This window comes from Bos taurus, chromosome X, assembly GCF_002263795.3.
Source record: "Bos taurus isolate L1 Dominette 01449 registration number 42190680 breed Hereford chromosome X, ARS-UCD2.0, whole genome shotgun sequence".
In the NCBI taxonomy this organism is placed as follows: Eukaryota; Metazoa; Chordata; class Mammalia; order Artiodactyla; family Bovidae; genus Bos; species Bos taurus.
Window position 1 is genome coordinate 19,776,965 of NC_037357.1, and position 24,317 is coordinate 19,801,281.

At 40.8% G+C, this 24,317-nt stretch overlaps 1 protein-coding gene across 4 annotated transcripts in view; it reads left to right on the plus strand.

Annotated features, from left to right (window-relative positions):
• Positions 1-24,317, plus strand: part of LOC112445030 (four and a half LIM domains protein 1-like) — a 61,164-nt gene that overhangs the window by 13,813 nt on the left and 23,034 nt on the right. For 2 of the 4 annotated variants that reach the window (XR_009493486.1, XM_024988466.2), the window contains exons 1-2: positions 7,419-7,509; positions 9,143-9,216. The gene's annotated coding sequence lies outside the window, so the exon portion shown is untranslated. Of the gene's footprint in view, positions 1-7,418; positions 7,510-9,142; positions 9,217-24,317 lie in introns of those variants that run through there. The other 2 variants (XM_024988465.2, XM_024988464.2) reach the window with 1 other exon arrangement.

The window sequence follows — 24,317 nt, forward strand, 5'->3', positions numbered from 1 at the left end:
AGACTTCCCCCACTGCTGGGCTGTTACAGCTGCATGGGCCTGGTATGTATCAGATGGAACCTGGGGTACTTGTGAAAGTTTCTGATGTACAACTTGAAAGTTGATTTGTGTCACCTCATAAGCTTATTGTTCCTTCCTCTTTTAAAACCCCTCCTATTTTCCTTTTGTTGCTGTTGTTGTTTAGTCATGTCTGACTCTTTACTATCCCATGGACTGTAGCCTGCCAGGCTTCTCTGTTCATAGGGTTTTCCAGGCAAGAATACTGGAGTGGGTTGCCATTTCCTTCTGCAGGGGATCTTCCCAACCAGGGATCAAACCTGCTTTGCCTGTGTCTCCTGCATGGGCAGGCAGATTCTTTACTGCTGAACCACCTGGGAAGCTGAAATTTTCCTTTCTGTGTGTTATCATCCCTATAGCACACTCTGGCTGTGTGTATGCCAATGAGAAGGACTTACTGTGCAGCTAAATTGATTGGAGCAAGGCTGCCCAGTTGTCAGCACTTCGGGAAATGGTTCATAGGATACAAAAGCCAGCTTCTAGAGTAAGAGTCTGAACACTTCCTCAAATGAAATCATCAGATGTTTTCAGTTCAGTTCAGTTCAGTCGCTCAGTCATGTCCTACTCGTTGCGACCCCATGAATTGCAGCACGCCAGGCCTCCCTGTCCATCACCAATTCCCAGAGCTCACTCAAACTCACGTCCATCGAGTCGGTGATGCCCTCCAGCCATCTCATCCTCTGTCGTCCCCTTTTCCTCCTGCCCCCAATCCCTCCCAGCATCAGTCTTTTCCAATGAGTCAACTCTTCGCATGTGGTGGCCAAAGTACTGGAGTTTCAGCTTTAGCATCAGTCCTTCCAATGAATACCCAGGACTGATCTCCTTTAGGATGGACTGGTTGGACCTCCCTGCCATCCAAGGGACTCTCAAGAGTCTTCTTCAACACCACAGTTCAAAAGCATCAATTCTTCGGCACTCAGCTTTCTTCACAGTCCAACTCTCGCATCCATACATGACCACTAGAAAAATCATAGCCTGGACTAGACAGACCTTTGTTGGCCAAGTAATGTCTCTGCTTTTGAATATGCCATCTAGGTTGGTCATAACTTTCCTTCCAAGGAGTAAGCGTCTTTTAATTTCATGGCTGCAGTCACCATCTGCAGTGATTTTGGAGCCCCCAAAAATAAAGTCTGCCACTGTTTCCACTGTTTCCCCATCTATTTGCCATGAAGTGATGGGACCAGATGCCATGATCTTCGCTTTTGGAATGTTAGGTTTTAAGCCAACTTTTTCACTCTCCTCTTTCACCTTCATCAAGAGGCTTTTTAGTTCCTCTTCACTTTCTGCCATAAGGGTGGTGTCATCTGCATATCTGAGGTTATTGATATTTCTCCTGGCAATCTTGATTCCAGCTTGTGCTTCTTCCAGCCCAGTGTTTCTCATGATGTACTCTGCATAGAAGTTAAATAAGCAGGGTGACAGATGTTTATTGACCGTTTATTCTATGGGCAGGGCACTTTGCTAGATGCAGTGGAGAATATTAAAAACAAAAGGGATCTCTTCAAGCAAGGAATATCCATCCTAACTGGAGAAGCTGTTAGAGACACATTAAGGATGTGGTGGAAAGACCACTGAACTGAGGGGGAAGAGGAAGGAGTCGGGAGTGTTGAGTGCTAGCCCAAGTTCTACCAATAACCATCTGATGATCCCTTGGGCAAAGTACTTCCCCTCTCGGGGTCTCAGTTTGGAAAAGGAATTGGACTGGATAATCTCTAAGACTTTCTATATAGATTGGTTCAAAAGCAAATGGGTTAAAAAGTTAAACAACAGTACAGGGTGATAATAGAAGGATTCCAGGAGATAGTACCTTCTCTGTTGCCAAATGAAATATGCATATGATAGTTACTATTATGTGTATATGGTACATATATTTATACTATATAATTGTACTGATTACACAACTATCTTCCCTGGTGGCTCAGATGGTCAAGCATCTGCCTACAGTGCGGGAGACCCAGGTTCAATCCCTGGGTTGGGAAGATCTCCTGGAGAAGGAAATGGCAACCCACTCCAGTATTCTTGCCTGGAAAATCCCATGGATGGAGGAGCCTGGTAGGCTCCAGTCCATGGGATTGCAAAGAGTCGGACACGACTGAGCAACTTCACTTTCACTTTCACACAACTATAGACTAGCATTTATCAAAGTGGTGTCCTTGGACCAGCAGCATCAGCATTACCTGGGAGCTTGTTGAAAATGCAGATTCATGGGCCCCATTTCAGACCCACTGAATCAGAAGCACTGGGGATGCAGCTCAACACTTTGTGTTTCAGTAACCCTCTCCCCTGGAGAAGGTAATAGCACCCCACTCCAGTACTTTTCCCTAGAAAATCCTATGGACAGAGGAGCCTGGTAGGCTGCAGTCCATGGGGTCGCTAGAGTCAGACACGACTGAGCGACTTCCCTTTCACTTTTCACTTCCATGCATTGGAGAAGGAAATGGCAACCCACTCCAGTGTTCTTGCCTGGAGAATCCCAGGGACAGGGCAGCCTGGTGGGCTGCCGTCTCTGGGGTCACACAGAGTCAGACACGACTGAAGCGACTTAGCAGTAGCAGCAGCAACAGTAGTAACCCTCTCCCCCAGGAGACTGGGACGATTGTTCTTAAACTTGGCTCCATATTCATTCATCTGGGGGACCATGAGGGCCACTCAGACGTTACTAGTTGCTTTGGCTTCCTAGGTGCAGCCAATTTGAGAATCTCACTGATTTAGGGAAGGTGACATGCATCAAAGCACCTTTTACTCTGCAGTGGTAACAAAGCTCAGAGGCATGGAGTCAGCCAAAGCTAAAGTTGAGTGTGGGGGGATGGAGAAAAGTAGATTTGAATATGACTGGGAGGCCTTGAGTTTCATGCTAGAAATTTGGCGTTTAGATTGAAGGAGAAGAAAGTTTGGAGGATTGGGAGTGATCCATTCAAGGTGGTACATTTGAACAGTTCTTCTAGCAGCTCTATGAAGACAGGAAGTGAAGTGAAGTGAAGTGAAGTCGCTCAGTTGTGTCTGACTCTTTTGAGAGCCCATGAACTGTAGCCTACCAGGCTCCTCTGTCCATGGGATTTTCCAGGCAAGAGTACTGGAGTGGGTTGCCATTTCCTTCTCCAGGAGATCTTTCCGACCCAGGGATCGAACCGAGGTCTCCCGCATTGTAGGCAGATGCTTTACCATCTGAGCCATAGGAAGCCTGGTGAAGTAAGTAGTCTAGGTCTGAAGTAATCATGAACCAAATTAGGATTGTAGAAATGTGATTATAAGGAAGAAAAGGTATGAAAGCTCTTTGTAGGACAAATGGCTAGGATTCAGTGATAGCTCTGTGGGGAGAAGGTAGGGTTAGAACTAAGCCTTTGGCTCAGGAATTTCTCTTGTTCTGGGATAACCTGGGCCCTGCAGAGGCAGCTATCAGAATTGTCAGATTTTATGCATCTGTACTCATCCTTTGTCCATCGTTGCTTTGATTGTGGAGTTCTAATTGGGTAGGTATTCCCCAATGAGTTATAAAAAAACACAAATTATAGTCACCCAGAAAGCCACCCGTGGTCATCATGGCGGGGTGGGAGCAGGGAATCCTGTTTCTCTTGACAAAAGAATGCTTGGAGTTGTGGGAAAGTCGTAAACTTGGCAGTGACTAATTCAAGCCTATCAGTCAATTCAGTGAATTTTTATTCTATTGTTTGTTTTATTTGGGAACTGTTGTAATAGTCATTGAAAGGACATCAGTCTTCATATTTTTAAAACAAAAATACCATTGAACATTAGGGCAAAGGACAGGATCTCAAGGTTTTACCTTTTAACTTTAGCAAATATTTGCTGCTCCATTTTTCTTGCTGGATTTCGCCATTTGTTGTTGTTCTTTTTTGGTGGTGGTGGTTGTGGTGATGGGTTTTTTTGCGTTGTTCCTACTTGTTCCTCATGCCTCATAATTTTAGTTTATTCTGTTATCGATGACTTTTGTATTCCTAAGTATTCTTAATGTTTTATTTGTTTTTCTACGTTTCTTTAGTCTTTTAAAGCTCATTAGCCAGCAGTTATGTAAAAGCATATGAGGAAAATACCTATAGTGTGTTTTTGTAACCTTAGACCCCCCCCTTCACCCATTTCCCCAACCCCTGTTCTTTGTATATATGAGCTTTTTAAAATAAAAATTTTAGATTGTATATATGAGAAATCATACAGTATTTGTCTTTCTCTGTCTAATTTCACTTACATAATGCCCCAGAGGTCCATCCATGTTGTTGCAAGTGGCAAGATTTCCTTCTTTTTATGTCTAAGTAGCATTCCATTGTATATACATGTTCTACATCTTCTTTATCCATTAATCTTTTGATGGGTAAGAGGGTTGTTTCCATATCTTGGCTATTGTAAGTAGTGCTGCGATGAATGGGGGTGCAGATTATCTTTGGGCTTTTCTTTGGATAAATACCAAGAAATATAATTGCTAGATTATAGCATAGTTCTATTTTTAATTTTTAGAGGACTCTCCATACTGTTTTCTGTAGTGGCTGCACCAATTTACATTCCCACCAACAGTGTAAGAATGTTCCTTTTGTTCTACATCCTTGCCAACACTTGTTACTTGTAGTGTTTAGATAATAGCCATTCTGTGGGTGTGAGGTGATTTTGTGGTTTGGGTTCACATTTCCCTGATATTGAACCAGGGAAATTAGTGATGTTGAAGCGTCGTTTCATGTACCTGTTGGCCATGTGTTTGTGTTCTTTGGGAAAATGTCTATTCACTTCCACTGCCCATTTGTTAATTGGATTATTTATTTTGCCATTGAGTTGTATGAGTTCTTTGTATATTTTGGATACTAGTTCCTTATCAGATATATGATTTGCAAATATTTTTCTCTCATTCCATAGGTTGCCTTTTCACTTTGTTGATCATTTTCTTTGCTGCACAGATGCTTTTTTATTTTATATAGTCCCACTTGATTATTTTTGCTTTTGTTGCAAATTTTAGTATGCCAATTAAAAAGGAATGAATATATTTTTATTTTTCATCCACCCTTTGTGACCAAAAATTCTGTAAATTTGCATCCAGAAATGGCCTGTCGAAAGAGCTCCTTAGTGCTTATTTGGGGCCTGGTGGACACACTGCTTACCTTTCCTCTTTTATTAGTATACAGGTTGTGCATTTCTGGAAGGAAAGACCTTTTATTACTAGTTGGAAACCAGTACAAGCAAATTCTATATTTAAAAAGGTTCCATATATTCCAATGCAATATTTTTAAATGGCTTACTACTCTAACTTTGGAAAAGTTGTGCATAAAAGTCTAAGGATGAATCTAGAAGGATCACAACTTAAAATGTATAATATATCTAATAGATATCTTTTAAAAATATAATCTCTCTTTTGCCAGGTTGAATAAACATAAAACATTTCTCTTTCCAATTTCTGAAGAATATTATATCATATAAAGTAAATGTAGAAACTTGTGTGGAATAGATAATCTTCCAGACATAGAGTGTATTATATTCAATCTAAGGACACAAAATTGGATTTTATTTTATTTCTATAACATAATATCCTTTTGGTTTTTGTTTATGTATTAAGTTAATGTGTTGGTAAAGATTTGATTATGATGTTATAGATCTTGATTATGTTGAAATTATTAAAATGAGGCATCTTTTGTCTTAACTGTTTGTTTATACCAACACATAATTTTACTGGGTAAGAGCCGCTTTATCAGTTCTTCTGCTGAAGGAAAGAAGCCAGTGGCCATCTCATTTGTATTTCTTATTGCATATAATGGTAACATTTCAAATGTGTTTTAGACGTGCATATGCTGATGTCTTGACAACCATAGCAGTGTAAGCATTTGAATCAAAGCAGGATAAATAAGTCTAAGCTGCTGCCTGGTACCATCACAAGCATACCTAATTAAGAAGGTATTTGGGGTTCACTGCTCTTTGGTTTCTAAGGTAGGAGAGAATATTTGGAAGGATATGATTAAGGAATGGTTACCATGACAATTGAGGAGACAATGATTCTATGGAGCTCATCCATTTTGACTGATTCAACTGGTCTTTAGGTTCATTCAGACAGCTGCTGTTTCTGGATGTTATGTTTCCATATAATTCACTGAGTTGATTGGTGATTTGGGGATCATTTAGGCTTGGCTGTCCATAGTGATAGGATCATCAGTATCTGTGACCAAAATACCCTTGTTAAACCTGAAGGAGAATGATTGTGTATGTTGAATGTCACTATAATGTAGCTTCTGGCTTCTGGAATAACATAAATAGTTTGTCTAACTTCACTTATTAATTCTGTCAGGGTGGGATAAGATTAACGTGATTTATTTGAAAGCATGACTGACCCTAAAGTGTTTGGGTTTTATTTTGGATTACTTTGCTGTCATCACATTTTACCCAGTATGTTTGGCTGCTGTCCTGTTTTTACTCTTTGACTTGCGCAATATCATCAACACAATTTGTGTTATGTCTGGTCAGGGCCACAGTTGCACACTGCAGATTGAAAAGTGTACACAACACTATCGCCATGAGTGCCTTTATCCCCCCAACCCCAACTAAATGTTGAGGGCACTAGCCCTGACAATAAAGTGAAATGGAGATACAGATGCTGTTAAAATCTTGCTGTATGTTTTTGTCTTTCTTTGTGGGGTAGTTCTTGAAGGTGAAACCATGAACTCTGCAACCCAAGACTCCTCTGGCAGGGGACCAAGTTGGACCCCGGTGCAGCGAGTTCTGTGTGCTCAGCCTTTGGGCCTTTCTCTCTACTGCCCTCTGGAGGGTGTCAGGGAACATAACACTCAAGGACTCAAGAGAGCCGGTGACTTGGTGTGGTTACTGGAAAACAAGTTCTCTGGCCCCACAAGGCTCCTTAGAGCCTGAGCTTGTAGAGGTAGGGAGTAGACAGAGAGGAAGCAGGGAAGGTACTGGCAGTGTTGGGATCTTAGGGAGGAAGCTATTCTGGTTGTTTAGAGAATGGGATTCCTTCAAATAGAGCCCACTGCATATCGAATCTATCTCTAGGAAAAACTGGTTCCGACAAAGTGAGTAAAATGGACTAGTATCATAAGGCTAGACTGTGATGGATTCAGATTCAAAGTTTAGGTTGGGTTGGATCTACGTAGGGGTATGCTTGGGGCCAACTGTCTGTGGCAGAATATGAAATTATTATCCAAGTTTGATAACATTTCATTCTCTGCCTGCTGTAATCATCGTGATAAATATATATGTGATGTTCACTGAGTACCTTATATGAGTGAGGCCCTGGTTAGGGGCTTTACATGCCCTGCCATCTTGCCAGCGTCCAGTCCCTCTGTGATGTCACTTACCATTATGAGGTTCCCAGAGGTTGTACAGCTGATATAAGGCGGGGCCAGCACATGAACCCAGCCAGTCTGACTCCGGCGCCCTTGCTGTGAACAGCTGTGCCATGCTGCATTCTTCCCACAGCTGCATGAAAGGGTGTGGCACCTTTTAGAAACAGTGAGTTCCGTATGATTGGGGTGCGGGTGGTGGTAGATGAGGCTGAGCCAAGGCTTTTGTACATACATACCATGCTAAGTCCTGGGAGGTAGAAAAGAAATCAGGGATTCTTGTCCCTGTCCCCAAGAAATCGGGGCTTTCTGTCCCTGTCACCAAGAAACTTAAAGTCCTGTAAGACAAATGAGGTAGAACATGGAACCAATGAGACATTGTTCATATGATAGAACAAGAAAATATTGTCTCTCCTTAAGTGTAGGTGGGAAGGGGACTAGAAGGCATTTCTTTGGAGTCAGTCAATTTAAGCATTCACTTTTGAAAGTTAACAAATTTGTCTTTAGATCTGGGGCTTTAGATCTGGCAGACAAGACCCCTGTCCCTATCATCAGCAGACTTGTCCATACTGAATTTGAAGAGTTGTCTTCAACAGTTGTCATTAAGGTCTCTAAATTGATGAACCCATTAGCCTGTTGAACTAACTGGATTTATTTTCGCATTCATTAACATTAAAAAGAAAATCTCTAACCACTGCTTGTTTGATGATCGGCTTGAAACAAGTTGGTTGTGGAGCGTGGGGAGTTTTGAGCCTGGTTATAATCTTTGGTTTTTGTTTGCCTTATTTCATTCAATGGATGCTTCATGAGTGCCTCCTGTGTGCCAGGTACTGTTCTAGGTGTGGGAATGGAGGAGTGAACAGAACAGGTGGGCCTGGGTTGTGGGGGGAGGAGGGCCTTCTCTCAGGGAGCTGTCTTTTCCTTCAAATTCTTTCACTCATGTACATTTCACAGTTGATATAAAAGAGCCTTTGGTGTGGGTTTCAGGATTTCACATGTTGGGGAAGATACAGTGATCACACTTCCTTTCTCCTTAGCCCCAGCCAGTCCTTTCTGAATAATGGGGGGCGGGTAAGGTGGTGATGTCAGCGCTGCCTGTGGGGAGGCCTGGAGGGTGTGGAGAGGGCAGCGTGTCAGAGTGTACCATTTTGTGTGTCAGTGGGAAAAGCACAGGGCACACCTGTTTCCTAGTCAGGCAGAACCATCCATGCGGGGATGAGCCTGCCCACCAGCCTGCTGCCTAATCCTGTTGTTGATTGGAGATAACTTCAGCAGTCACTAAGCACCTCATCTCCATGGCAACACCTCTAAATATTCCTCTGGTGACTTGTGCTCTACATTCTGTCTGGCTCTGAGCTCTCCTGTGGCAAAATACACTAGAGATGTTAAAAGAGCGGGGGGAGACTCAACTAATAAATCTATTCTAAATGACTGAGTCATTTGTTTTGATTACCCGGGTGATTGCCAAATGTTAATTTAAAACTGAAATAGGCCATGAGCTCACTCTGCTAACAATGCTGAGTGTTTGAGCTAATACAGCTTGATAATGAGGGGGCCAGATCCATTGCCGGTGCAAATGTTATATGATAAACAGACATTTGGGGAAATATGCAGAACATCTTGGCAGTTTTCCTTAACTTCAAGAGTTGTAAATACAGAGAAGAAGGTGTTATCGTGAGCCATTTCAAAGGAAGTTGACTTTTGGATCGTGAGGGTTTTTTGTTTTTTTTTTTTAAGAAACTTCTAGCTTTTCTCCTGAAAAGGTAACTTGACCTCTTGCTTCTCATTTTTTCCTAACTTAGGCACATCAGAGGTGGTTGTTAGCGGTGTCCCGCCCTCACCGAATACATCCCGTTCTGCACATATCCACTGTGAGGTAAGTTTTCCCAATTGCCACACATTATTACACCAGTCTCCACCTTCTGGTGTGTGGCGTTCGCATCAACACTGTCCAGAAATCTTTATCTGTGTGGTAGATTTTAAGCGCGTTTGTTTTAATTGAGCTGACCAATGTCACTGCTTACCCTAGATACGAGGTCTCTGGGGATTGCCTTTTCAAGGGTGAAAACATCTCATTTGCTTTTAATTTGGGGGCATGAGAAGTGAATGTGCCAAGCACAGCAGAATAGTTAGAAGGTCGGCCTGAGGCTACAGATCTGCCTCTGGCACCCTGTGGATGGTAGGGAACAGGAAAGCTGCGTGGAGCAGCTCCTGGGCCGCCCAGTCAGCTGTCAGGACTCTTCAGGCCTGGGGTGAGCTGAGCCAAGGTGTGGGGCAGCCGCTCACAGTCTACCAATTTGGAGCATTTCCGTGGGGTCACCTTAATGTGGTTGGCAGATCATCTTCTGAGGAACTGAAGTTCTGAGCGCAGCCGCGTGGGTGTGAGCAGCCGGGCAAGGCCAGTCCTTCCATTTCACATACCCTGGAGAGGCATCCTCCATCCGCCTAGTCCTAGTAGCTTTGGCAGCTTCTGGAGACTCTGTGATGATGCCAGGTTACTCTTTTCTGTCTTTTTTGAGAGATAGGGGATGTTCACCTTTGCAAAAACTGGAACAAGGAACTCTGTAAGACAGTTCATCTAGGCACAGTGTACGGAGCCACAGTCTTGCTGCTCTTTGGACCCCAGTCTCCTTGTGTTTATAAGAGTGGTAGTAACATTTGCTGGCACCAGACCACTCAGGATTTCTAGTTTCATCCATTCAAAAGGTTGCTGCATTTCTGCCTTCCCCTCCACCCCGCCCAGTTCCATGCTCTGTCCCACATGCAGTATAGGGCCTGTCATTTCAGTTAGGGTAGTAGCCTTTGTTACATCTATTTGATACAGAGTTCTCCAGAGATTTTTTTTTTTAATTTTATTTTATTTTTAAACTTTACAATATTGTATTAGTTTTGCCAAATATCGAAATGAATCCGCCACAGATATACCCTCATTCCCCATCCTGAACCCTCCTCCCTCCTCCCTCCCCCTGCCTCCCTCTGGGTCGTCCCAGTGCACCAGCCCCAAGCATCCAGTACCGTGCATCGAACCTGGACTGGCGACTCGTTTCATACATGATATTATACATGTTTCAATGCTATTCTCCCAAATCTCCCCACCCTCTCCCTCTCCCACAGAGTCCATAAGACTGATCTATACATCGGTGTCTCTTTTGCTGTCTCGTACACCGGGTTATTGTTACCATCTTTCTAAATTCCATATAAATGTGTTAGTATACTGTATTTATTTTAATTGGAGGCTAATTACTTTACAATATTGTACTGGTTTTGCCACACATCAACAGGAATCTGCCACGGGTGTACACATGTTCCCATCCTGAACCCCCCTCCCACCTCCCTCCCCATACCATCCCTCTGGGTCATCCCAGTGCGCCAGCCCCGAGCATCCTGTATCGTGCATCGAACCTGGACTGGCGATTCATTTCACATGTGATAATTTACAGGTTTCGATGCCATTCTCCTAAATCATCCCACCCTTGCCCTCTCCCGCAAAGAGTCCAAAAGACTGTTCTATACATCTGTATCTCTTTTGCTGTCTCGCATATAGGGTTATCATTACCATCTTTCTAAATTCCATATATATGTGTTAGTATACTGTATTGGTGTTTTTCTTTCTGACTTACTTCACTCTGTATAATAGGCTCCAGTTTCATCCACCTCATTAGACCTGATTCAAATGCATTCTTTTTAACAGCTGAGTAATACTCCATTGTGTATATGTACCTCAGCTTTCTTATCCATTCTTCTGCTGATGGACATCTAGGTTGCTTCCATGTCCTGGCTATTATAAACAGTGCTGCGATGAACATTGGGGTACACGTGTCTCTTTCAATTCTGGTTTCCTCGGTGTGTATGCCCAGCAGTGGGATTGCTGGATCATGAGGCAGTTCTATTTCCAGTTTTTTTAAGGAATCTCCACACTGTTCTCTATAGTGGCTGTACTAGTTTGCATTCCCACCAACAGTGTAAGAGGGTTCCCTTTTCTCCACACCCTCTCCAGCATTTATTGCTTGTAGACTTTTGGATAGCAGCCATTCTGACTGGTGTGGAATGGTACCTCATAGTGGTTTTGATTTGCATTTCTCTGATAATGAGTGATGTTGAGCATCTTTTCATGTGTTTGTTAGCCATCTGTATGTCTTCTTTGGAGAAATGTCTGCTTAGTTCTTTGGCCCATTTTTTGATTGGGTCGTTTATTTTTCTGGAATTGAGCTGCAGGAGTTGCTTGTATATTTTTGAGATTAATTCTTTGTCCATTGCTTCATTTGCTATTATTTTCTCCCATTCTGAAGGCTGTCTTTTCACCTTGCTTAAAGTTTCCTTTGTTGTGCAGAAGCTTTTAATTTTAATTAGGTTCCATTTGTTTATTTTTGCTTTTATTTCCAATATTCTGGGAGGTGGGTCATAGAGGATCCTGCTGTGACTTATGTCGGAGAGTGTTTTGCCTATGTTCTCCTCCAGGAGTTTTATAGTTTCTGGTATTATGTTTAGATCTTTAATCCATTTAGAGTTTATTTTTGTGTATAATGTTAGAAAGTGTTCTAGTTTCATTCTTTTACAAGTGGTTGACTTGTAAAAACTGACTGAAGTGGTTGACTTCATTGATATTCCTAAGTATTTTATTCTTTTCGTTGCAGTGGTGAATGGAATTGTTTTCTTAATTTCTCTTTCTGATTTCTCATTGTTAGTGTATAGGAATGCAAAGGATTTCTGTGTGTTGATTTTATATCCTGCAGCTTTACTATATTCATTGATTAGCTCTAGTAATTTTCTCATGGAGTCATTAGGCTTTTCTATGTAGAGGATCATGTCATCTGCAAACAGTGAGAGTTTTACTTCTTCTTTTCCAGTCTGGATTCCTTTTATTTCTTTTTCTGCTCTGATTGCTATGGCCAAAACTTCCAAAACTATGTTGAATATTAGTGGTGAGAGTGGGCACCCTTGTCTTGTTCCTGACTTTAGGGGAAATGCTTTCAATTTTTCACCATTGAGGATAGTGTTTGCTGTGGGTTTGTCCTATATAACTTTTATTGTGTTGAGGTATGTTCCTTCTATTCCTGCTTTCTGGAGAGTTTTTATCATAAATGGACATTGAATTTTGTCAAAGGCTTTCTCTGCATCTATTGAAATAATCATATGGCTTTTATTTTTCGATTTGTTAATGTGGTGTATTACATTGATTGATTTGTGGATATTGAAGAATCCTTACATCCCTGGGGTAAAGCCCACTTGGTCATGGTGTATGATCTTTTTAATGTGTTGTTGGATTCTGATTGCTAGAATTTTGTTAAGGATTTTTGCATCTATGTTCATCAGTGATATAGGCCTGTAGTGTTTTTTTTTTGTGGGATCTTTGTCAGGTTTTGATATTAGGGTGATGGTGGCCTCATAGAATAAGTTTGGAAGTTTACCTTCCTCTGCAATTTTCTGGAAGAGTTTGAGTAGAATAGCTGTTAGCTCTTCTCTAAATTTTTGGTAGAATTCAGCTGTGAAGCCGTCTGGACCAGGGCTTTTGTTTGCTGGAAGATTTCTGATTACAGTTTCAATTTCAGTGCTTGTGATGGGTCTGTTCAGATTTTCTATTTCTTCCTGGTTCAGTTTTGGGAAGTTGTACTTTTCTAAGAATTTATCCATTTCTTCCAAGTTGTCCATTTTATTGGCATATAATTGCTGATAGTAGTCTCTTATGATCCTTTGTATTTCTGTGTTGTCTGTTGTGATCTCTCCATTTTCACTTATAATTTTATTGATTTGGTTTTTCTCCTTTGTTTCTTGATGAGTCTGGCTAATGGTTTGTCAATTTTGTTTATCCTCTCAAAGATCCAGCTTTTGGCTTTGTTCATTTTTGCTGTGGTCTCTTTTGTTTCTTTTGCATTTATTTCTGCCCTGATTTTTAAGATTTATTTCCTTCTACTAACCCTGGGGTTCTTCATTTCTTCCTTTTCTAGTTGCTTTAGGTGTAGAGTTAGATTATTTGTCTTTTTTCTTGTTTCTTGAGGTATGCCTGTATTGCTATGAGCCTTCCCCTTAGCACTGCTTTTACAGTGTCCCACAGGTTTTGGGTTGTTGTGTTTTCATTTTCATTCATTTCTATGCATATTTTGATTTCTTTTTTTATTTCCTCTGTGATTTGTTGGTTATTCAGCAGCGTGTTGTTCAGCGTCCATATGTTGGAATTTTTAATAGTTTTTCTCCTGTAATTGAGATCTAATCTTACTGCATTGTGGTCAGAAAAGATGCTTGGAATGATTTCAATTTTTTTGAATTTACCAAGGCTAGATTTATGGCCCAGGATGTGATCTGTCCTGGAGACGGTTCTGTATTCACTTGAGAAAAAGGTAAAATTCATTGTTTTGGGGTGAAATGTCCCTAGATATCAATTAGGTCTAGCTGGTCTGTTGTATCATTTAATGAAAGTTTGTGTTTCCTTGTTAATTTTCTGTTTAGTTGATCTATCCATAGGTGTGAGTGGGGTATTAAAGTCTCCCACTACTATTGTGTTACTGTTAATTTCCCCTTTCATACATTTGTCTTACATATTGTGGTGCTCCTATGTTGGGTGCATATATATTTGTAATTGTTATATCTTCTTCTTGGATTGATCCTTTGATCATTATGCAGTATCCATCTTTGTCTCTTTTCACAGCCTTTGTTTTAAAGTCTATTTTATCTGATATGAGTATTGCTACTCCTGCTTTCTTTTGGTCTCTATTTGTGTGGAATATCTTTTTCCAGCCCTTCACTTTCAATCTGTATGTGTCCCTTGTTTTGAGGTGGGTCTCTTGTAGACAATATATATAGGGGTCTTGTTTTTGTATCCATTCAGCCAGTCTTTGTCTTTTGGTTGGGGCATTCAACCCATTTACATTTAAGGTAATTATTGATAAGTATAGTCCCGTTGCCATTTACTTTGTTGTTTTGGGTTTGAGTTGATACCCCCTTTCTGTGTTTTCTGTCTAGAGAAGATCCTTTAGCATTTGTTGGAGAGCTGGTTTGGTGGTGCTGAATTCTCTCAGCTTTTGCTTGTCTGTAAAAGCTTTTGATTTCTCCTTCATATTTGAAGGAGATCGTTGCTTGGTACAGTAATCTGGGCTCTAGGTTATTTTCTTTTATCACTTTAAGTATGTCCTGCCATTCCCTCTTGGCCTGAAGAGTTTCTGTAGAAAGATCAGCTGTTATCCTTATGGGAATCCCCTTGTGTGTTATTTGTTGTTTTTCCCTTGCTGCTTTTAATATTTGTCAGAGATTTTTAAATATATTAAACCCTAGATAGAAAATATGAAGCCTGGCACCCCATTCCAGTACTCTTGCCTGGAAAATCCCATGGATGGAGGAGCCTGGTAGGCTGTAATCCATGGGGTCGCTGAGTCGGACACGACTGAGTGACTTCACTTTCACTTTTCACTTTCATGTATTGGAGAAGGCAATGGCAACCCACTCCAGTGTTCTTGCTTGGAGAATCCCAGGGACGGGGGAGCCTGGTGGGCTGCCGTCTATGGGGTCGCACAGAGTCGGACACGACTGAAGCAACTTAGCTTAGCTTAGCTTAAAGATATTAAACCCTAAAGAGTGAACAAGTAGGACAGCTTTTTAGAAATGTTTAATCTGAATTTGATCAATTTCATCAGTTATAGTGGTAGTCAGAGATCCTTCCCTGTTTCTCTCAGCTGCCAGCTATGATCAACTCTTCCATTTTAAGGTTAAAGTCCTGGCGTTACTATCAGCCCCAGCCTTTATCCAGAAGGGTTGTTTTCAAACTTTTTTTTAAATGATAAAATCCTGTCCTCAAATAAAGCTTTAGGTCTTACCACAGTCAGTTCGGTCGTGTCCGACTCTTTGTGACCCCATGAATCACAGCACGCCAGGCCTCCCTGTCCATCACCAACTCCCGGAGTTCACCCAAACTCATGTCTGTTGAGTCGGTGTTGCCATCCAGCCATCTCATCCTCTGTCGTCCCCTTCTCCTCCTGCCCCCAGTCCCTCCCAGCATCAGTCTTTTCCAATGAGTCAACTCTTCGCATGAGGTGGACAAAGTATTGGAGTTTCAGCTTTAGCATCAGTCCTTCCAGAGAACACCCAGGACTGATCTCCTTTAGAATGGACTGGTTGGATCTCCTTGCAGTCCAAGGGACTCTCAAGAGTCTTCTCCAACACCACAGTTCAAAAGCATCAATTCTTTGGGGCTTAGCCTTCTTCATAGTCCAACTCTCACATCCATACATGACCACTGGAAAAACCATAGCCTTGACTAGGTGGACCTTTGTTGGCAAAGTAATGTCTCTGCTTTTTAATATGCTGTCTAGGTTGGTCATAACTTTCCTTCCAATGAGTAAGCGTCTTTTAATTTCATGGCTGCAATCACCATCTGCAGTGATTTTGGAGCCCCCAAAAAAAGTCTGACACTGTTTCCACTGTTTCCCCATCTATTTCCCATGAAGTGATGGGACCAGATGCCATGATCTTCCTTTTCTGAATGTTGAACTCTAAGCCAACTTTTTCACTCTCCTCTTTCACTTTCATCAAGAGGCTTTTTAGTTCCTCTTCACTGTCTGCCGTAACTGAGGTGTCATCTGCATATCTGAGGTTATTGATATTTCTCCTGGCAATCTTGATTCCAGCTTGTGCTTCTTCCAGCCCAGCGTATCTCATGATGTACTCTGCATAGAAGTTAAATAAGCAGGGTGACAATATACAGCCTTGACGTACTCCTTTTCCTATTTGGAACCAGTCTGTTGTTCCATGTCCAGTTCTAACTGTTGCTTCCTGACCTACATATAGGTTTCTCAAGAGGCAGGTCAGGTGGTCTGGTATTCCCATCTCTTTCAGAATTTCCACAGTTTATTGTGATCCACAGAGTCAAAGGCTTTGGCATAGTCAATAAAGCAGAAATAGATGTTTTTCTGGAACTCTCTTGCTTTTTCGATGATCCAGCGGATGTTGGCAATTTGATCTCTGGTTCCTCTGCCTTTTCTAAAACCAGCTTGAACATCTGGAAGTTCACGATTCACATATTGCTGAAGCCTGGCATGGAGAATTTTGAGCATTACTTTCCTAGCGTGTGAGATGAGTGCAATTGTGTGGTAGTTTGAGCACTCTTTGGCATTGCCTTTCTTTGGGATTGGAATGAAAACTGACCTTTTCCAGTCCTGTGGCCACTGCTGAGTTTTCCAACTTTGCTGGCATATTGAGTGCAGCGCTTTCACAGCATCATCTTTCAGGATTTGAAATAGCTCAACTGGAATTCCATCACCTCCACTAGCTTTGTTCATAGTGATGCTTACTAAGGCCCACTTGACTTCACATTCCAGGATGTCTGGGTCTAGATGAGTGATCACACCATCGTGAATATCTGGGTCGTCAAGGTCTTTTTTGTACAGTTCTTCTGTGTATTCTGGCCACCTCTTCTTAATATCTTCTGCTTCTGTTAGGTCCATACCATTTCTGTCTGTATCAAGCCCATCTTTGCATGAAATGTTCCCTTGGTATCTCTAATTTTCTTGAAGACATCTCTAGTCTTTCTCATTCTGTTGTTTTCTGCTATTTCTTTGCATTGATTGCTGAGGAAGGCTTTCTTGTCTCTTCTTGCTGTTGTTTGGAACTCTGCATTCAGATGCTTGTATCTCCTTTTCTCCTTTGCTTTTCACTTCTCTTCTTTTCACAGCTATTTGTAAGGCCTCCACAGACAGCCATTTTGCTTTTTTGCATTTCTTTTCCATGGGGATGATGTTGATCCCTGTCTCCTGTACAATGTCACGAATCTCCGTCCATAGTTCATCCAGTACTCTATCAGATCTAGTCCCTTAAATCTATTTCTCACTTCCACTGTATAATCATAAGGGATTTGATTTAGGTCATACCTGAATGGTCTAATGGTTTTCCCCACTTTCTTCAGTTTAAATCTGAATTTGGCAATAAGGAGCTCATGATCTGAGCCACAGTCAGCTCCCAGTCTTATTTTTGCTGACTTGTATAGATCTTCTCCATCTTTGGCTGCAAAGAATATAATCAATCTGATTTCGGTGTTGACCATCTGGTGATGTCCATGTGTAGAGTCTTCTCTTGTGTTGTTGGAAGAGGGTGTTTGCTATGACCAGTGCGTTCTCTTGGCAAAACTCTATTCGTCTTTGCCCTGCTTCATTCCATATTCCAAGGCCAAATTTGCCTGTTACCCCAGGTGTTTCTTGACTTCCTACTTTTGCATTCCAGTCCCCTATAATGAAAAGGACATCTTTTTTGGGTATTAGTTCTAGAAGGTCTTGTAGGTCTTCATAGAACCATTCAACTTCAGCTTCTTCAGCGTTACTGGTTGGGGCATAGACTTGGATTACCGTGATATTGAATGGTTTGCCTTGGAAACGAACAGAGATCATTCTGTCGTTTTTGAGACTGCATCCAAGTACTGCATTTCAGACTCTTTTGTTGACCATGATGGCTACTCCATTTCTTCTAAGAATTCCTGCCCGCAGTAATAGATACAATGGTCATCTGAGTTAAATTCACCCATTCCAGTCCATTTCAGTTCGCTGATTCCTAGAATGTTGGCGTTCACTCTTGCCATCTCCTGTTTGACCACTTCCAATTTGCCTTGATTCATGGACCTGACATTCCAGGTTCCTATGCAATATTGCTCTTTACAGCATCAGACCTTGCTTCTATCACCAGTCACATCCACAGTAGAGAACACCAAACCAGAACTGCCTTGGCTCATGTAGGAGGCTGCAACTCTTCTCCTCCAAGGAGCCCTAGGGCAGTTGAAAAGCTCTGTTTAAGGAGCCAAGGTTTTTGCTCTGTGCCCTTTCACAGGTCTTGCTTTTATTTTTCCACAGAAACAGACACTGGATTGTTTACGGACATACACAGAAAAGCTAAAAACATCCTCCCATCAACTGAGTTGGAAATGCTGGCCAGGTGAAACTTGGCCTATCAGATACATTTTTTGCCCTTACCACTTCCACTGTAGTTTGCAGCCCTGACAAACTTTGTCAGTAAGAAAACTTCAGTAGAAACTATGTGTACAAGACTGTATTCTTAAAATGGAACATTTTAGTTTAAGTCCTGTGAAGGCATATTTGAAGTGGTTTTCTGATATTAACAATTCCCTGGATGACATCTTTGACTAAAACGTAACATCTTTGGGTTTTCTTTGAGAGCAGTGAACTTCTCAAGTGAGTTAATGAAATAGAATGCATTAAGTTCTGCTTCACTGTGACAGAAATCTGTGGCATTGATTTTAAAGTAATAGCTCAACGGTCACGATGTTGTGGTGTCTTATGATGTGTTGATGTGTTTTCCTTTCTTTTATTCATTCATTCAGCCCTTCTGTGGACTGGATCAGGAATATAAGAGTGAGCAAAACAAAAAGAATGACACATTTTGGTTTAATAGTCTTCAAGGGTAGGACATCCCTGGATTATTTTCCCTTCTGCAAATGAGGAAGCTAAAGCTTGATTTTCCTTTTTAAAATAAATTGCCCAGCATTGAGTAGACCAGTATGGGTTCAGGGGTGCAAACCAAAGTCGCCATCTCCAGTTTTGCTCCTTGAGCTGGTGAATTATGTCACCTCCATATGAGCATGTGCAGCTGTGTCTGGGACCCAAATGCCCCCAAAATGAAAACAAATGTAACTGTATTTCACATTCTTGTTTTTAAAAGTTATTTGGAAAAACTGGACAGTTAAGGAAAATGGACTTTGCAGTTTCCACATGAGGATATATTTTATGTTTCTTTAATGATAATGTATCCTGTTTTATGTTTAGCACAGCATTTTTCACAGGTAAGCTTTATAATTGAAGAACTTGAATTTGTTCTCTTTGGCTGCCCAATAGGTATGGAATTACTTGGAACAAAAACTTGAATACAATGTAATTCTTAATGCATACTTGAGCTGGGTATTCTCTGTGTTAGTTTTTGTAGTAGAGATTATTTTGTCAATTAAGGAAGCATTAATTTGACTTCTAGGAAATATTTATATGATTGACATATGGTCACTTTCATTATCGATTTGGCAGTTTTTAATATTCACAAAACAAAATTTGTAAGAGTAGTAGTCATGGTGATTTGATTCGTACCATGTCTATTCATGTGACCTCTCTTCTTGGTGCACTAGTAGTAAGCAGGAAAAGCAGCCCAGATGGGTCACACAGGCTTAAAGACTTTGGAAATCTTCTGTCTAGAGCCAAGGTCTCAAGCTGGTGGGCTGGATCTGGCACACAGAGGTGTTCTTTTAAAATTTTAAGTGAATTGCCAATCATTTAGAAATTGAGAGATTTCACATTTTTTTAAAAAAAATCCAGATTTTCATCTTCTCTTGAAATATCAGAAGATCTGGCAGCATCGAGCCTGCATTCCTGTTGAGCAATGCTAGGCTGGAGCCAAATAGCTGCTGTATCTTTAGATAGAACATGAGCTCTGAAACTTGCCACAGTGTCCACCACTCTGTTATCTCCTTGACACTAAGGACAAGGGTCGGGTGCCATTATCTGAATGTCTTACTATTTTGTAAGACCTGCTTGGCTTTTACACACATGTGACTTTTCAACCCCAGGTCTATTGCGCTATTGCGACTACAAAGTTAGAGCCATCCTTCCTCTCAAAATAGCAGTGTGTGAATTTTCAAGTGCATACTAGGTGATGCTCATTTGAAGGAATACCTTAAAAGGGTTGAGGGTAAACATCTGATAGGAGGGGTAACTTCTGATGGGACCTGATTCAGAGCAGGAGCATCAGTACCACATCTTTGTTTTGGCATGTGAACTTTTAGTTGTGGATCTCACTCTGTGACTGGGGATCGAACCCAGGCCCCCTGCACTGGGCAAGTGAATTCCTAGCCATTGGACCATGAGGAAGCCCCATCTTTTATTTTATATCTTGTTTTTTAAACTAAGTGCTTCTGTTGAAAGAGCGAGATATGTTAAAGGTCACAAATCATGAAGTAGAAATTGAAGCTTTGAAATTTTATAATTACAGGATATATTTATGAGACTCTTATAGAAACTTCTAAAGAAGACCACAGAAAATAGCGTAATTATCAAATCCCTGGAAATATGATAACCTTGTAAACTATACGGTGATCAAACTCTGGGGACTGCCCTGGTGGTCCAGTGGTTGGGACTCCATGCTACACTGCTCTGGCCCCAAGTTCAATCCCTGGTTGGGGAATTAAGATCCTGCAAACTGTGCCACATGGCCACAAAAAACAATTGATAGATCTCAGAAAGGAAGAGGTCAATGGAATCAAATAGATAAAAATGGACTGACAGACTAGATCTTAAGCATTCTCACCACACAGAGACAGAGTGGTAACTGAGGTGCTGACTTGATAGCAATAGTCTTTTCACAGGGTATGCATGTCAAGCCATCACGTTGTATTGTATACCTTAAATATGTACAGTTTTTGTCATTGTGCTTCAGTAGAGCTGGGGCAAAATATTGAAAAGGGAAACAGGCCAGGAAGAGGTTGGTAGTAAATATGACAGGATAATTGGTTTCCATATTGTTGCACGGAGTTCATATAGATTGTAAGGCCTGACATATCAGAGAGTCTCCATCTCTGTTGGCTAAATGAATTCTCCAGTAGGAGATGGGTAAAAGACATTCACTTTCTATCACAAAGTAATGAACACATGGAAAAATGTTCAGCATCACAGATGTGCAAAGATGAGCATATTCAAATAGCAACGAGGTACATTTCTCATCTGTTAAGTCAACAAAACAAAAAGAAAACCTGATGCTACTATGGTTACCTTGGAACCAGTAAACACTTACTCATTGCTGGTAACATTGTAAGTTGGTAAAAAGCTTTTTTGGAACATTATTTGGCAATATATGGCAAAAGTCATAAAGATTGGTACCCCTTGATCCAGTAATCCTATCTGGGGGAAATGTGTCCTAAGAAACAAGCTGTTCTAAGAAAAGAAAAAAGCTGTATGTTATGGATATTCATCACAGTGTTGTTTATAAGGACAAAAATTAGAATTTAAACAATCGCAGCATTAGAGAGAAATGGTTCATTTATTCAACAAATAGTTTTAGATAATAATTATATAGCTTCTAAGTAGTGGAATTCCATGTATCTGTTCAAAATTAAAAATTTTGACACTTGCAAAGCAGTATGAAAGAATTTGTATAATACAACCTGATTAAAAATGTAGAATGCAAAATGGGTATACTCTGCTGTAGTTATACTTGTCAAGTGACATGTACATATGGAGAAGAACTAGAAGGCACCTGGACAAATGTAGTAGCACTCTGAGTTTTATTTGTGTTGTTATCCTGTTGGGACACGTTAGACGTTGAGAGTCTTCAGCTTTTACCTCTTAAGTCAACGCCATAATCACAAGCAGTGATGTGTCCATTGATCACACAGTAGGTGTTTAGTACATAATTGTGAAACACAGTGAAGACTCCTGCCCAGCACCTGAGTGCCAAGCTCTGATAGTCTGGTTCCTTCTTGCTTGCTTCATTCCACCATCCCAGGCTCCCCCTTTTCTTCCTGTGGTCTGTGGCAAGGCATCCTTGGTGTCCACGTGACAAGGTGTAACTGTCTGTCTCAGAGCTTCCCATTGGTGTGGCAGCAGGCCCGGGGGTGGACCTTCACGTGTCTGGATTCTGTGTTCACTTGCAGGGGAGCCATGATGAAGGGCAGCACCCGTTTCAGCTCCTGGTTTCCATCAAAGAAGCAGCTAAACCCCACCTCAGTGTCCTGAGCTTCTCACAGCGCCCCCTCCCCTCCAGCTGTGTTCCCGTCTCCCTGCTCTCAGTATACTTTTCTCCTTTAATTAGGTCAGTTTACTTCATGTCTGTTTTTCTTTTTTGACATGGTTTCCTCTGGCTGTAGGGCCACATATTTTCCCCATATTCATTGCCTCTGGAGCTTCGTGTTGCAATCGTTTTTCAAGGGGAACAGAGAGGCACCACTGCTGAGGGGGGCTGCTGTTGACTCTTTGCCTGCCCTTTGCCGGCATGAGCATTCCTATTTCTTTTGGGCCTCGTTCTGTTTGGTTCATAGTCCTTCATCGTCAGTTATGTTTGGACTGAAAGATACTTAAGTAAAAATAACGGTAAAGTCAGAGAGATGTCTGGCAAAGGTGCAGCACATTTGTTAAGGTTGCTGGTTTATTTATCTCCCCTGTCTCCATGGTGACTAAATCCAGGGCTGGGATTTAATGGACTTAATTTTGACCTCTTGTACATCTCTTGACTTTCCCAGCCTCTGATATAGAGAGAATTCATTTTTACCATAAGAGAGAAACTGCCTCACTTAGAGAAAGTGTCCGAATTGGACTCTGGAAAAGTGGTATCTCCAGAGTCTTCGATTCTTCTGCCATGTTCAATCAGAGTTCATGGAGCACTTGTAGAGAAAGTGAAGTCTTTTAGATAAACATACACATACACACGTAAACATGTGCAACATTACCATTGGCCCCAGGAAATACTTTTTTTCAATTAAAATAAAGTATTGTTAATGTGAATTAACTTTCAGTGAGAACTTTTTAAAAGTGAATCTTTTCTAAGAATATTAAATCAATTGGAACATTGATTGGATATTATAATTTTTTATTTTAAAAAAGTATCTCCTTTATCTATTACATCATTCCAAGTCTCCATGCATAGAAATGTTGAAACCATATTTCAGAGTTCAAATGTATTAAACTAGAAAGGTTAGATTTGACTGGGATTCCCACAGAAGAAGTCAGGTTTGGACATTGGAATTCAAATCTAGTGCTCTGTCCATACCCAAATGATGTGAAATGAAAACATGGATCTCTGAACAGTGAGGTAGGTAGAGTCAAACCATCTTGAACTTGAAGTTGGTTCAAATCATTTCGTAAAACTTTTTATCCTCTTCTGTATGATACTTTGAGACTTACAAGAAAGATACTTCAGTTTTAGGAAATTTAATAATATATCACAAATCGAGTCAGTGCCATATTTAATGCTAGTGTATAGTGTGTTAGTTTACTCATGGATAATTTATCTATTTGCAAGTCCTTTCATCTTCTCTAGGAACAAACTCACATGTGTTAATTTTCTTTAAAACCAAGCAAAGGAATTAGTAAATGATTCATGAGGACTGTACAAAGACTGAGACAAGATAAGCGACTTAAGTGCCCTTACATCCTTATTCCTCAATAAAATATTAGTGTTAAAGTCTGTCATCAAGTTCAGTTCAAGTCTGATAGGAACTTGTGAATACTTAATGTTTTTATTACAATTGTTTAACATCATAAAACTCAATGGATATGGAAGTTGTTTTAAGGTTTTCTCCATCATCAACTCTTCTATTAATAGTACAGAGACTTGAGAAGCCAACAACAGATGTTCACTGGTGAAAGAAATCCATACTTGTGAGACGAATGTTGGATACTCATAAGTTCTGGGGTTGAAACCTTGCTCAAGTGTCTTACAACTGTGAAGTTAGAAAATTTATGAGATTAAGATCATAGTCATATACATTTTATTATGGTCAGTACAGTAAGCATAGCTGAGGTCAAAGCTTTTACAGAAGTTAAAACGTCAAGGCCGAAAGCTGTTAACAGTGCTTGCGGAAGCATAGCAAGCACTTTTATCCTCATCACTATCCACATCCACATCATTATCATCATGTTATCCTTGTGTGTTGAAAGCCTACTGTGGAGAACTGTGCTTATTTCCTCATGTCTTTAATTTTTAATGTTTTACTTTGGTTTTAATAGGTCTAAGGATGAAATCAATTTAAATTTAAAAAGGATGACGTATATTAAAATGTGTTTAGGATAATAGTCTCATTCTGCTGTCCTATCAGCCAGATAATTCCTTCTTTGTATAGCATGTCTCACTGAAGGATCTCCATCTGATGGGTGAACATTTAGTTTCTGTACCAGTTCTTCACCTAAGTAGGAAAGCAGTGGTCCTTAGGTAGTTTGGTGAGAATTTGTGGTCTTTCCAAGACTATGGAAACCTCTTAATCCACATGATATGTGTGTGTTATGACCATTTTTA